Source organism: Chinchilla lanigera, unplaced genomic scaffold (assembly GCF_000276665.1).
Source record: "Chinchilla lanigera isolate Chin_1 unplaced genomic scaffold, ChiLan1.0 scaffold00002, whole genome shotgun sequence".
Taxonomy (NCBI): Eukaryota; Metazoa; Chordata; class Mammalia; order Rodentia; family Chinchillidae; genus Chinchilla; species Chinchilla lanigera.
In genome coordinates, this window is record NW_004955403.1 from 43,951,486 (window position 1) to 43,962,971 (window position 11,486).

The 11,486-nt window shown below is 53.0% G+C and overlaps 1 protein-coding gene across 4 annotated transcripts in view; it reads right to left on the reverse strand.

Annotated features, from left to right (window-relative positions):
• The window catches only part of Lzts1 (leucine zipper, putative tumor suppressor 1), a 53,244-nt gene extending 41,764 nt beyond the window's left edge, over window positions 1-11,480 (reverse strand). For 2 of the 4 annotated variants that reach the window (XM_005373630.2, XM_013513647.1), the window contains exon 1: window positions 11,265-11,480. The gene's annotated coding sequence lies outside the window, so the exon portion shown is untranslated. Of the gene's footprint in view, window positions 1-9,080; window positions 9,210-10,927; window positions 11,000-11,264 lie in introns of all 4 variants that reach the window. The other 2 variants (XM_005373632.2, XM_005373629.2) reach the window with 2 other exon arrangements.
• Between the last annotated feature and the right edge of the window lie 6 nt (window positions 11,481-11,486).

Here is an 11,486-nt window from a genome sequence, read left to right on the forward strand (position 1 = left end):
GTCAGGTGCAACTTTGCAGGTAGTGATTTTGGTCTGGTACACAATGAACACCTTGATCTTCTGGCAAGAGGAACGTGCAGTCACCACCTTTAGGAACCAGACTCCACCTTTTGGGGCACCTTCTGTCATGCAGGGTAGAAGCAAATTTCCCACCAAGGCAGGGCTCCTAAGACCCTTCTCAGGGAGAAAGGTGTCAAGCAGATCATTGGTAGGCACTGTCACTCTGTCTGTCCCAAGAGTCCTGTCCGGACTACCCTGGAAACTCAGGTCAGAGCAAGCCCTGGAAGGACACTACAATTAAAGCAGATCCTCCCCTCTGCCTCCTGGTCCCTCATCCCTAACCTGCTCTGAGGCCAGGCCATAGAGCTAGGACAGGGAAAGGGGCAGGGCTGTGGGTTCTCTGAGTCCCGGGCGGCACTTCCCTGGGGCCTTTCTGGGTGGAGACACCTCAAACCAGGGCCTCAGCGTAGCACATCACTTTTCCCTAAGAGCATCTTACACTCATGAGAGTGAGGCCTAATTCTAGGCTGCCCGATGGTTAACAGGTTCCCCCATCTTTCATCAGCTTAGGATTCTCTGTGGCAAGGTCTGGTGGGAGTTTAATAGCTGCCCAGGACTGTGCAAGGGCAGCCCTTTGAACTGTCGGGATCCCACAGGTGGGAGGTTCTCATGAAGCGTAATTGAAGGGGCAGGGCTGAGAGTGCCCGGAGGGAAGTACCAACGGCTTCCTTTGTTTCTGGACACCTGTGAGAGACCCGGTTGGATCATACCAGGTCCTAGAATCAGCCAGATCTGCAGTGAGCTGGCACACAGATCATAGTGTCTCCAACTGAGCCCAGGGGGGTACAGCCACTGCCCTCTCCCCTGTAGATGCCAATGGGTTAGAACGAAGCAACCACCGAATGCACGCTGACACACAGGTTCGAAAGTCAGGGTCACACTGCGCACCTAACAGCCATGTGTCCACAAAAACGTCACCTCAACCCTCTGAGCCACACCACAGCAGGGAGAACTTTCCTCCACTGGGGGAAAACACAAAAGGCAAAAGCAGGCACGGCGGCACAGGCCTGTAATCCCAGCACTCTGGGAGCCTGAGGCAGGAAGATTGCAAGTTTGAGCCCAGCCCGGGCAACTCAGAGACTTAATAAGATTCTGTATCAAAATAAAACATTATAAAAAGGACTAAGGATGTATCTCAGTTTAAAGGCCCTGGGTTCAATCCCCAGTACTAAAGTCAACCCCTTCCAAAAAATAAAAAAAGAAGGAAGACAATGAACATGGATTCACTCCTAGAAGGTGCCTGCTCTTTACATGGGAAGATTCCCATGTGTCCCCCGCTAGAAATGTGCATCCCCAGGAGGAGCAGCTTGGCTCCTGGGCCCACCCAGGCCATCCCACCTTGTTTATAGTGTCACTTAGCAGAATAAAGGTTTCTCCAGGTTCCAGCGCAGAATCCGACCCTCCACGTGCCGGTGTACTGTGCTTCCTGTTGAGACCGCAGCGCGCGCCCTCACATCTGCGCAGCCCCCGTCAGTAAGCTGAGCACACAGAGGAGCGCTTTCACTTTATTTGTTTTCCTTTCTCTCCCTTTCCTGTTTTAGGTGCTACGTAATCCAGGAAGCGGTCCAGCTGGAAAAGACCTTGGCTTGGAGGCAGGTGGCAGGAGGAAGGAAGAAAGAAGCAGGGACTGAACCCCCTCTGCCCAGTGCCCAGAAATCTTCCTCCTCCGCTATGTCGGTCCCCAAGCTAGCTGCCAATGGCATCCATGTCTTTCTGAAGCACAGCTGGCTGCACGGTCCCCAGCCCCCTCCTGGCGCGCATTGGCGCAGGCTGATCTGAGAGGCAGTCTGTGATGTCTCATGCCCTGTCCTATGTCTATTTTAACTGAGTCAAATTGACGATCTAAATGGAGACCCAGAGGATCAATGGTGGAAAGGCTTCCCCTCCATACTGTTTCACTCACAACCACCTCACTTTGCCACAGTAAGCTGATAAAAACTGAGTTGTCAGAGGCAGCACTGCCTGACCCTAAAGTCGTCCCTCCTTGTCCCACAGACATGGGCCTGGGCCCACGGCCTCCTGCAGAGACACTTTAGCCTCATGTGATTTCACTTACATTGGCAAATGTCATTTCCACAAAACTGCTATCTGAGCTGGTGTGGTGTCGCATGCCTGTTATCTCAGGCACTTGGGAGGCTGAGGCAGGAGGACTGCTGCAAGTTCAAGGCCAGCTGAGGGTAGTGAGTTCAAGGCAGCCTGAATGACATAATGAGATCCTGTCTCAAACAAATCAAAAGTGCTACATGAGACATAATACATTTTGCAGATTAAAAAAACCCCAAGGTTTAGAAAGGACAAGCGACTTGTCCAGTATCACACAATCAAAAGGCGTCAGAGCTAGGATCCCAGCTGGGGGCATCTGATTCCAAAAATCATGTTTTTTCCATTGTCTACTCCCAAACTCCTGCACACTCTCCCCATGCTGGCCCTTGAACTTCTCTCTACCTTGGAAGCAGGTTGCTGTCCTGGAGACCACGGCAGCACGCATGGGTTGAGGACTCCTGAGCAGGTAGCAGGTAGCAGACAGAGGAGGGAGGTGGCTCTGGCACCGCGCTCTGCCGCCTTGCTCTTCTGAAACCCTGGCACTGATATCCTGCTCAGCACAGGGACGTGCATCTGCCTCCTGTCTGGGGATCCCTCCCGGTGCGTGTGGCTGGGGGCTGGGCACAGCCAACTGGCACCCCAACCCCCCTGTTTTGTTTGGGTTTCACTTAAGCTGTGCATATATGAGACAGAGACAGAGAACTTTTTCCATTTTTGAAAAGTACCAACTGGTAGCAACTGTGACTGGCACAGTAAGCCCTTTCTGTCACATGATCTGGGTACATCTCAGAACACTTAGAAGGATAGAAAAAGCAGAGGAACGGAAGGAAAGAGATGTCTCCACACCCAGGGAAACAAGGAGAGGGAACTGGAGACAGAGGGGACCAGCTGTCACTGGGGTCCGGGACTCTCCTGACTTGGGTGGGGAGAAAAATCTACAAGGGCTGGTGACATCTCACTAGTGAGGCATCCTCCTGTGTCCCCAGAGCAAACCTGCCTAACACTCAAGGACCGAGGACTTCATGACATCTCCTGGCTCTTCAGTCCTAGTGCAAATTGCCAGTGGGGTACTGGACCCGGCCCTGCAGCAGTAACTCTTGTCCTCAGCTCTGCCACTCACCAGATGTGGTACTGCGGGCAAGTGCCTTCCCCTCTCTGTCCCCGTCTGTTGGGGTGGGGAATGCACCCTGCTGTGATTTCTCACAAGTCCAAAGCAGGGAGCGACGATTCATCCACCCTGTTATAGAAATAAGTCCTGGACCCAGCACCCTGATTGGACCTGGAACTTCCCACTCCTAGAAGCCCCAAGCCACCAAATATTTCCAGGCTACACAGCATCTCTGGGATGTGCTATCAACTGGAGATAGAAAAGCATTCTATTAAGTCAGGTCATTTCTAGAAGACATCTCCCCAGCCTCAGGTCTATTCTGTGCACCATTGCCAGATTAACTTCCTTCAGCTGAGGTCTGCTCTCTGCACCTCCGCTGTCTCCCTCCCCATCTGGGAGGCGAGGTCCTCCTCCGGCTACCTCCCTTCCCTGGAGTCCTCCACCTTGCCACCCCTCCACTCCATCTGTGAGAAAATCACAGTAGCCCTCAGGGATATGCTCAAGCTTTACGTTTGCTGGGAAAGCTGTAACTAATTGTGTTTCTCATAATGATTTTTTTCAAATGAATTTGTCTCATCCGCAATACCAGACCAGTGACTCCTTGCGGCTGACCTGTGTGCATGCTTCTCCCATTCTAGTACGGGGCGCGGCACCAAACCCAGCATTCTGTGATTTGAAGAGTGGAACTAAAATAGAAAGAACTGTCGCTCTGGGGTTCAAAATGAGGCTCCTTAGAGGTGAGGAGAGAGAAGACAACAACTTGAGGAAGAAATTTTTATGGACGAGGAGAGACAAGGAGTGGTGTGAATAGAACTGCAGGCAAGGAGCCTTTCAACCCTGAAGTTCGTGTTTCTATGCATGCTGACATTTCTTCAACACAGGCTCTAGCTCCCTGATAAATCTTGGAACCGCAGCTTTGAACCTTAGACTCCAGCTCTTGTACCCAAGTAACTCCATCATGAAGAGAAAGTTTCTAAGTCAGCAGTTGTCTGCAGGTACTGCTAGAGGGCCCAGAGAAGCTGAAAAAGCCTGGCAGATAAGAAAATGTAGTCTCAGGAACAGCCAGGCATCCTGCCCACACCTGCCCCATCAGCCACCCGCCGGCTGGGGCTGCGGAGCCTTTGAGCAGGGGCAGCTGCAGGCCTGGCAAGGGCAACGACTTGAAGCAGCTGGAGACTCCTTCCCAGCCTCCTTCAGTGGCCAGCTCCCCTTACAGCGCAGGTGGAGGTGGGGGAGGCTTGCAGGGCTTCTCTTGTTTTCCCCACCTGGCTGCAGTGCGGTTTGTCTGCTGGCGCCGCCGAGGCTTGAGGCTGGGGGAAACTGATCAGCTGGGGGTGGGGGTGTTGTCTCCTCAAGGCCTGAGCGCAGTCCAGCCCGCTCTCCCTCCCTCCGGCACTGCTGGGATATCTTTCCAGGGGGAGCAGGGGAAACCAAGCATTTAAAGGTTGCAATAAATAAGAGGAGCTGTCCTGAGAGCTCAACTTGTCCTCTGAAATGCTGCTGCGCGTGACCTGGCTGCTCAGAGGGTGACACAGCTCAGACATCCTGCAGACACTAGGCATTGGGGTGCCCTCCAAGGACTAGCAGGAGGTCAAAGGCATTCTGCCCCCACCCCCACAGTCTTACAGCATGGTCCCCTCTTGGTCCTGCCTCCCCCACTGTGTGGGGGCATCTGTTCCCTGGGTTTTCTCATTATTGTCCTCAAGTCAAGGGTGGGAGGGAAGGAACCCGGGCTGGCGAGCACACCAGCTTCTAAGCCAGCTTCAGTTGGCACTGTGTTTCTCTCCCAAACTCTCCCTGAGTGACCCAACAAATGTTATCAGCGCCTTACAGAACTTCCGTCAAGGTCACTCTGCTCTGCCTGATGCTGTCCCTGAAGACTGCCATGAGAGCCTGCCTTGTTCTCCACCTCCTGTCAGCCTCAGCGCCAGGCCCGGGCATCAGATGCGCCATGGGGAAAGCCCTACGCCTTGGGTGGAGGTCAATGGGAGGCCAGGACAGTAGGCTGTGACGGCCTGTCTGTGGTATGTAGCCCTTTCCCTGCCCGCAGCTGCCTCCCTGTTATGGCAGACGAAGCCCTGCAAGTTTCCTCTATTTGTTCTCCTCTTGCGTGCCTGGCTTCTAAATTCCATGTCCCCTGGGCAGCACAGGGAAATCAAGGATGGCTGGGCAGGAAGGGCCACTGTGAGCTTTATAGCCATCAGCCATAGCCAGCAAGGGCGGCACCAGGACTGCACCCAAGGCCTGGTGCTATGCATCAGAGGTACAACACATTTTCTCTTTAGGGGCCTGTGGTCTCGGCTGGGAGGGATGGTAGAGACAAAAAGCCAAACCCCAATACCTGGGAACAAATCCTCAACAGGGGTGACAAGTGCACTGTAGAATTCAAGGAGCAATGCATTTGCATTCACAGAGGGCAGGATCCTTCTCTCCCTGGCTGACACCCTTCTCTCCCTTCCGGTCAGGCATGTGCAGCCCCTCAGAGGTGAGCAGACCCCACCATCCAGTGTCACTGGGGTCACTGGCAAAGGCACTGGCAAAGTCCCAAGCCTTGTCTCTCTGACTCCTTCACTCTCGCCTAACCTCCTTCTCTCTCCCTGCTCCTTGCATGTCTATACTCAATTCTCTCTCTTTACAGCAGGAATATAATGTTCAGCTGCTTCTACACCCACTCTCTGAATGCTGCCAGCGAATAATGACTAAGGTGGTGGGTGGAAGTACAGCAAGTTGAGACCAATTTAGCAGACCAGGGTGCCAGGAGGAGGGTGATTTAGCAGCAAATGGCTTTGCAGCAGCAAGGAGTGTGAAGATGCCCCCGAAGCCGGCAGGTCAGCGAGCCAAGTACACAGTCCTGCCCTTGGCCAGGGGTTGCCTCAGCCACCTGGAAGTTTGCAAGGTCAGCCGCACGCACAGGGATGGGGCAGGGTTTGAGAGGAAAGCCAACCACCACCCCAGATCTCAGCTCCACTTCAGATGACCCTTAAGTGGCCCCTTTCTTGTGTGCCCCTGTGGCTGGGAATCCCACCTAGACTGGTCCTTCTGGCAGATGCTACTTCTGGGCGGGGAGACACTGAGTTCTGTGGTGCTGGGGAGGGGGATGCCTGACCACACCATGACCACGCCACCGGAGGCTAGCCCAGGTGGACAGAGGTGTGGCTCTCCCACGTCCTGAGATCTTGAGTCTCTCTGAAGACGTGATACACGACGCAGGGCTGGGTATCACAGGGAAGCACATCTCAGAGGGAGGGAGACGCAATGACAGTGGATGAATGAATGTGGTGTGAGCTGAGTGTGCACGTGCTCTGGCAGCCGTCCCAAAGGCAGCGATCTTCTCCCATGGTGATTAACTGATACGGAGGCAAATCTATTAGTGATCTGCAGAGGGCCAGGCACCAGACACAAACCTATCACATCTGTTCACATACCAATCTGACCTGTCACTTAGTATATAAAATGCTTAGGGATAGAGGAGGCACAAAAAGTAAAGAAAATTCTCATGTCCCCATATGCTTGAATTACAATAATTATGAAAGTAACTGAGTTCCTATAATTAAAATAAAAACTCTTTCTTCTAAACATTAGCAACTCAGTGAACACAGCCTGTTTAATTAATAAGGCCCAGAGCAGGGGATGTAGCTCAGTGGTAGGGCACATTCTTAGCGTATGTGAATGCCCGGGTTCAATCTCCAGCACCACCACCCCTCAAAAAAGGAAAAACATCAATGCGACTTGGCGGACATAGTGTGACTGGGTGTCAGGACAGCTGGATTTAAGCCTCAGGGTCCCTATGACAATCTTGGTGAATGTTTTCCCCTCTGATGCGTTTCTTCATCTGCCAAATGGTAAAAGTCTTCTCACAGTCACTGTGACACATTAATAATGATAAGTCCTTTTTAATGTGTAAAGTCCTGTGTAAATGAAAAGGGCCACTAAAAACATTCCAGCCAACCTGGTGGTGCACACCAGTAATCCCAGCATTCTGCAAGGCTGAGGCAGGAAGATCACCAGTTTGAGCCCAGCCTGACAACTTAGTGACTTGGCAAGACTGGGTCTAAAATTTAAAAAAAAAAAAAAAATTATGGGGGAATGTAGGTTAGTGTGAAATCCCCTGGGTTCAACCACCTGTACACACACACACACACACACACACACACACACACACACACACACGCTCCAGGCAGCAACACAGAAATGCCTTTGGCAAACAGCCTGTGAGCCCAGCCTGGCCATGCTTGAGCTTAGCTACCATGTCTCTGCCCACTCCTGAACCCCTTGGAGCAGGAGTTCTATGGGGCAATCTCTACATGCTGGGCTGGGCTGGGCTGGGCTGGCAGCACAGTGGTGACAGGTGAGTTACCTCCCACTTGTCATTCACCAGCTCTTGTGAAGGGAGGTGACAGACTCTCCCTAGGGTTCCCCTTGGAAGAGAAAGGCCCATCCCCCAGCTCTCACTGGCATCTTCGGAGCCTGACCTTGGCGTTTGCTCCACCCACTCTACACTCTCCTCAGGTTCCACTTCCAGATTCAGCACACAACCAACCCACCCCCTGCCTTGCTGGGCAGCGTCTCGGTCTCATCCAAAGTTAGTACGACAAGAGACTTGCCACTGATTCATGCTTGCTGGCCCTTCTTTTCCAATTAGCATCCCAAATTTAACCTCAAAGCATTATTCAGCTTTCTGTAAAAATCACCCATCTCCCTGACACCTCAGGTGGAGAAGACCTTTAATGAATAGTGAAATGCAGAGCTTTTCACACCTGAATAATGATCTTTGAGAGGAAAACTACAATTACCATGGACTTCTGAGAGCACTCGTGACCACTGCACTATGGGAGATGATGAGATGAGGCAAAGACAAGAGAAGAAAGAACACCAGAGTGTGTAGCCTTGGAGGAACCCTGGCCACACTACTTCCCCTAACATGGTAGCAATTCATGCTCCCCACTCAGCGGAGCGGCCAAACTGCAGTGCACAAAGATCCATTCAAAAGCAACCTCAAAGAGCAAAAATGTAAATCGCCTAGATTCCCCCAAGCAGTTGGATACTTCTTTGTTGGCAAAACCCCAGAAACACCTCATCATTGCCCTGGAACCATCTGCCCCTGAGGTTCTGAGTGCGCAATTAAAAACCCCAGGTATAAATCACGTCTCGCACCTTCCCCTTCTGTAACTATACTTGTGGGTGGGTGCACTGGAGCGGGAGGGCAGGGGCTAAGTTCCCTCAGGCTCCAGAACTGCTGGGGGCTGGGCTGGGCCCACAGCAGCCCTGTCTAAGCAAAGGGCCTATGACAGGGGACAGGAAGTGAGAGGCCACACCGGTAAAGTGTGCCCAGCCAGAAGTCACACCGGGAACAGTACTGTCCCCCAAGGGTTTGGGACAGCCCTCCTCTTTCCCATCATGCAAGGCCTGCTCAGGGTAGCCAGACACTGTATTCTGAGCTAGGAATTCATGGCACCATCTCATCTCTAGGAATTCTGCAGCTTAGGAAAAGCCAGCAACAGGGAGGAATGGTGCTAGGAACTCAGAGGAAGGTACCTGGATCCTACTAAGGAAAGGATGGAGGAAGCTTGGAGTTGATCTCTATGGTTAAAACATAAGTGCACACACACACACAAAAAAACATAAGTGCACATGGTTGGGCAAGGATATTCTACACAGGAGGAATAATGCGTTTCTATGTTCAGAGGAAGCAGGGGAATTTGGAAGGAGCCAGGGTCTGATGTCTTAGTGCCCTGAGTTCAAATCCCTGCCCCTTTATCATCCAGCCTAAGTCATTTAATTCTCTTTGTTAATCATACATGGCCTGCAGGGCTGCAGTGAGAATTAAAGGAGACAATGAATAAAAGTACTAGGCACTCAGTGTACTTACTGGATAGTATTAAATCTCACTGCAATATTTTCCATCACTTCGTCTACAAGCTGCTTAACCACAGGTTCTTTCTTGGTCAGCACCTTAGTCATCTTTGTAGCCTCACTCTTTAGCCCAGAGCCTTGCATTCTGTAGACACCAATGAAAATGTATTAAATGAGTGTTGAAAAGCGCAAAAGCATATCAAGAAGTTCTCAGGACTAGAAAGCCATTTTTATCCCGCAGGAGCCCATCTGTCTCTTCATCCAAACATGCAGACCCTTGTCTTCTCCACAGTACATGGTAAATCTTGCCATCACCCACCTGCAAAGCACTGGCACCCCCCAGCAACACAGTACCCAGCACCCTCCTTTGATGGCAGCCCCTGGCACCATCTACTCAGCCACACACAGACAGGGCACCGCCTACAGACACAGGAGTGCACAAGCCTAAGTGCTGCAGCAGCTTACCTCACCAAGTGCACGGCAACTGCTGTAAATGCTAACTAACTTCCCTGATCAAGAGCAGACGTCTGGTCTCCCCCTTGCTGACACATAGGCTCCCTTCCTTCTTTTCCTACTGTTTTTTTTTTTTTTTTCTCTCACCCCCAGCAGGATGAGCACTTCACACTCCTTTGTACTCAGCTGAGCCCTCTTTCTGGAACTCCCTACCTGACTTCACTCCCATTAGCCCTGAGACCTCTGGGAAACCCTTCCTTTCTGCTGTCTCGGCTCCTCCACTAAAGACACAGAAAGTAAGTGTGGCTCATGCCAACCTGCTAGTTATGTTGTCAGGACAAAGGAGATAACAAATGAGATAACGTCTCTGATGTGCAGAACCAGCTCAGAAGAAAGGTGCTGGATAAACACAAGGTGTGGGGCCACACCTGATTAGCGTGCATGCTCTGCCCACAGACTCCTGCCCACAGACTCCTGCCCACAGACTCCTCCAGCCTCGCACACAATCACTTCCTGTCTGTAAAGGAGAGCTCTAATACTCTTATGCACACATCCTTCAAACACCTCCATTTTCCCTCCACGTGCCTGCAGAAAATTGTTTTTGAACTTAAAGGAAGCTCAGGTTACAAACCCTCTCTAGCTCTTACTCCAAGCATAGGAAGGATTGCCAAGCCGGCAGCTCATCTCTGGCCGGCTCCTGCTGGGGCCCTCACAATTAGCAGGCTGCACTTCCAGTCCAGGGAGGACTCTGTCTGGAGAAGCCCGCTGTCCAGAACTCAGTGCCTTCGCACTAGCTTGCCAGCTCTGGGAGACTAGAGGGAGGGGCTGAGAGAGGAAAGGTAGGTGCTCCAATCTCCATGCATTCCTTAATCCTGGGAAACTGGGTAGTCTGAGGCCATCAAGTCCGCAACACTTTCCCAGGGCCCGGCGCTCGTGGGCGAGCAGAACACTCATAGGCTCCACCATTCAAGCCTTTCCACTTGGAGCAGGAAAGAGAAAAGCCCTGGCCCTTGGAGCTTCGGTGCCTGTTACTGCCCAGTTGTGCTGCAGGGAATTAAGCCGGTAGCAGCGGAGCTGGAAGGGGGCAGGGGGCCTGGCTGCCTGCGCGGTGAGGGAAAGGAGTTCCTGCGTTCCATCCAGCACTGACCCTGGAGACCTACAGCTCCAGGAGGTCCCTTAATACATCCTGGCTCATCCTCTTGCTCTCTGTCGACCTCAACTCCATGTGACTTATTCCTTTAGGGAAGCACGCCAAGCCTCTAACCGGGTCCAAGCCACCCGCGCGGTCACAGCCCATCTCCAAAGTTCCAGGCCGTGAAGTTCAGCGGCCGGTCCCCAACTGTCCCACCCAGCTCTCTCCGCGGACGTGGGCCCCCCGCAGCCTCACTTCCTCGCTTCCCAATGCCTCACCTCCGACACCAATGTCACTCAGCACTTAGGTCCTGGAGATCAGATTCGGGGCTGGGAGTGCATAAACCCTGTCTGCCGGAGGCGGAGACAAAGACGGACTGATGGACGCACCATCTTCTCCTCTGGGGCCAGATCGGAAGCACCCACGGTGGCAGCAGAGGGTTGGACCCTGACAACCACACTCAGAGACAAAGACACCCAGACAGACACGGACCCCGACAGACAAAGACGGAGGGACGCGCGGACGCACGCAAGAAGCTGCAGCGCGGGCGCAGCTCTGCCCCAGCGGGGCGCGGACGCAGCTCCCCGAGCGCGGACCTCGGCCACCGCACCTTACCTGGCCCCAGCGCCTGGCCGCTGGCTTGGGTTTTAGTTTTTTTTTTTTTTTCTGTTTATTTTGCTGTGCGATCCTCTCTTTTTGCAGAGCTGCTGGGCCGGGCTGGGCCCGCAGTTCTCCGGCGCTGGCTCGCTGGATGAGGCGGGCGGAGAAACTTTCCGCCTCCCCGCGGTCCGCAGCCGCCCGCAGCCCGCCCGTTCGCGGCGCGCCAGCCTCGCGCGG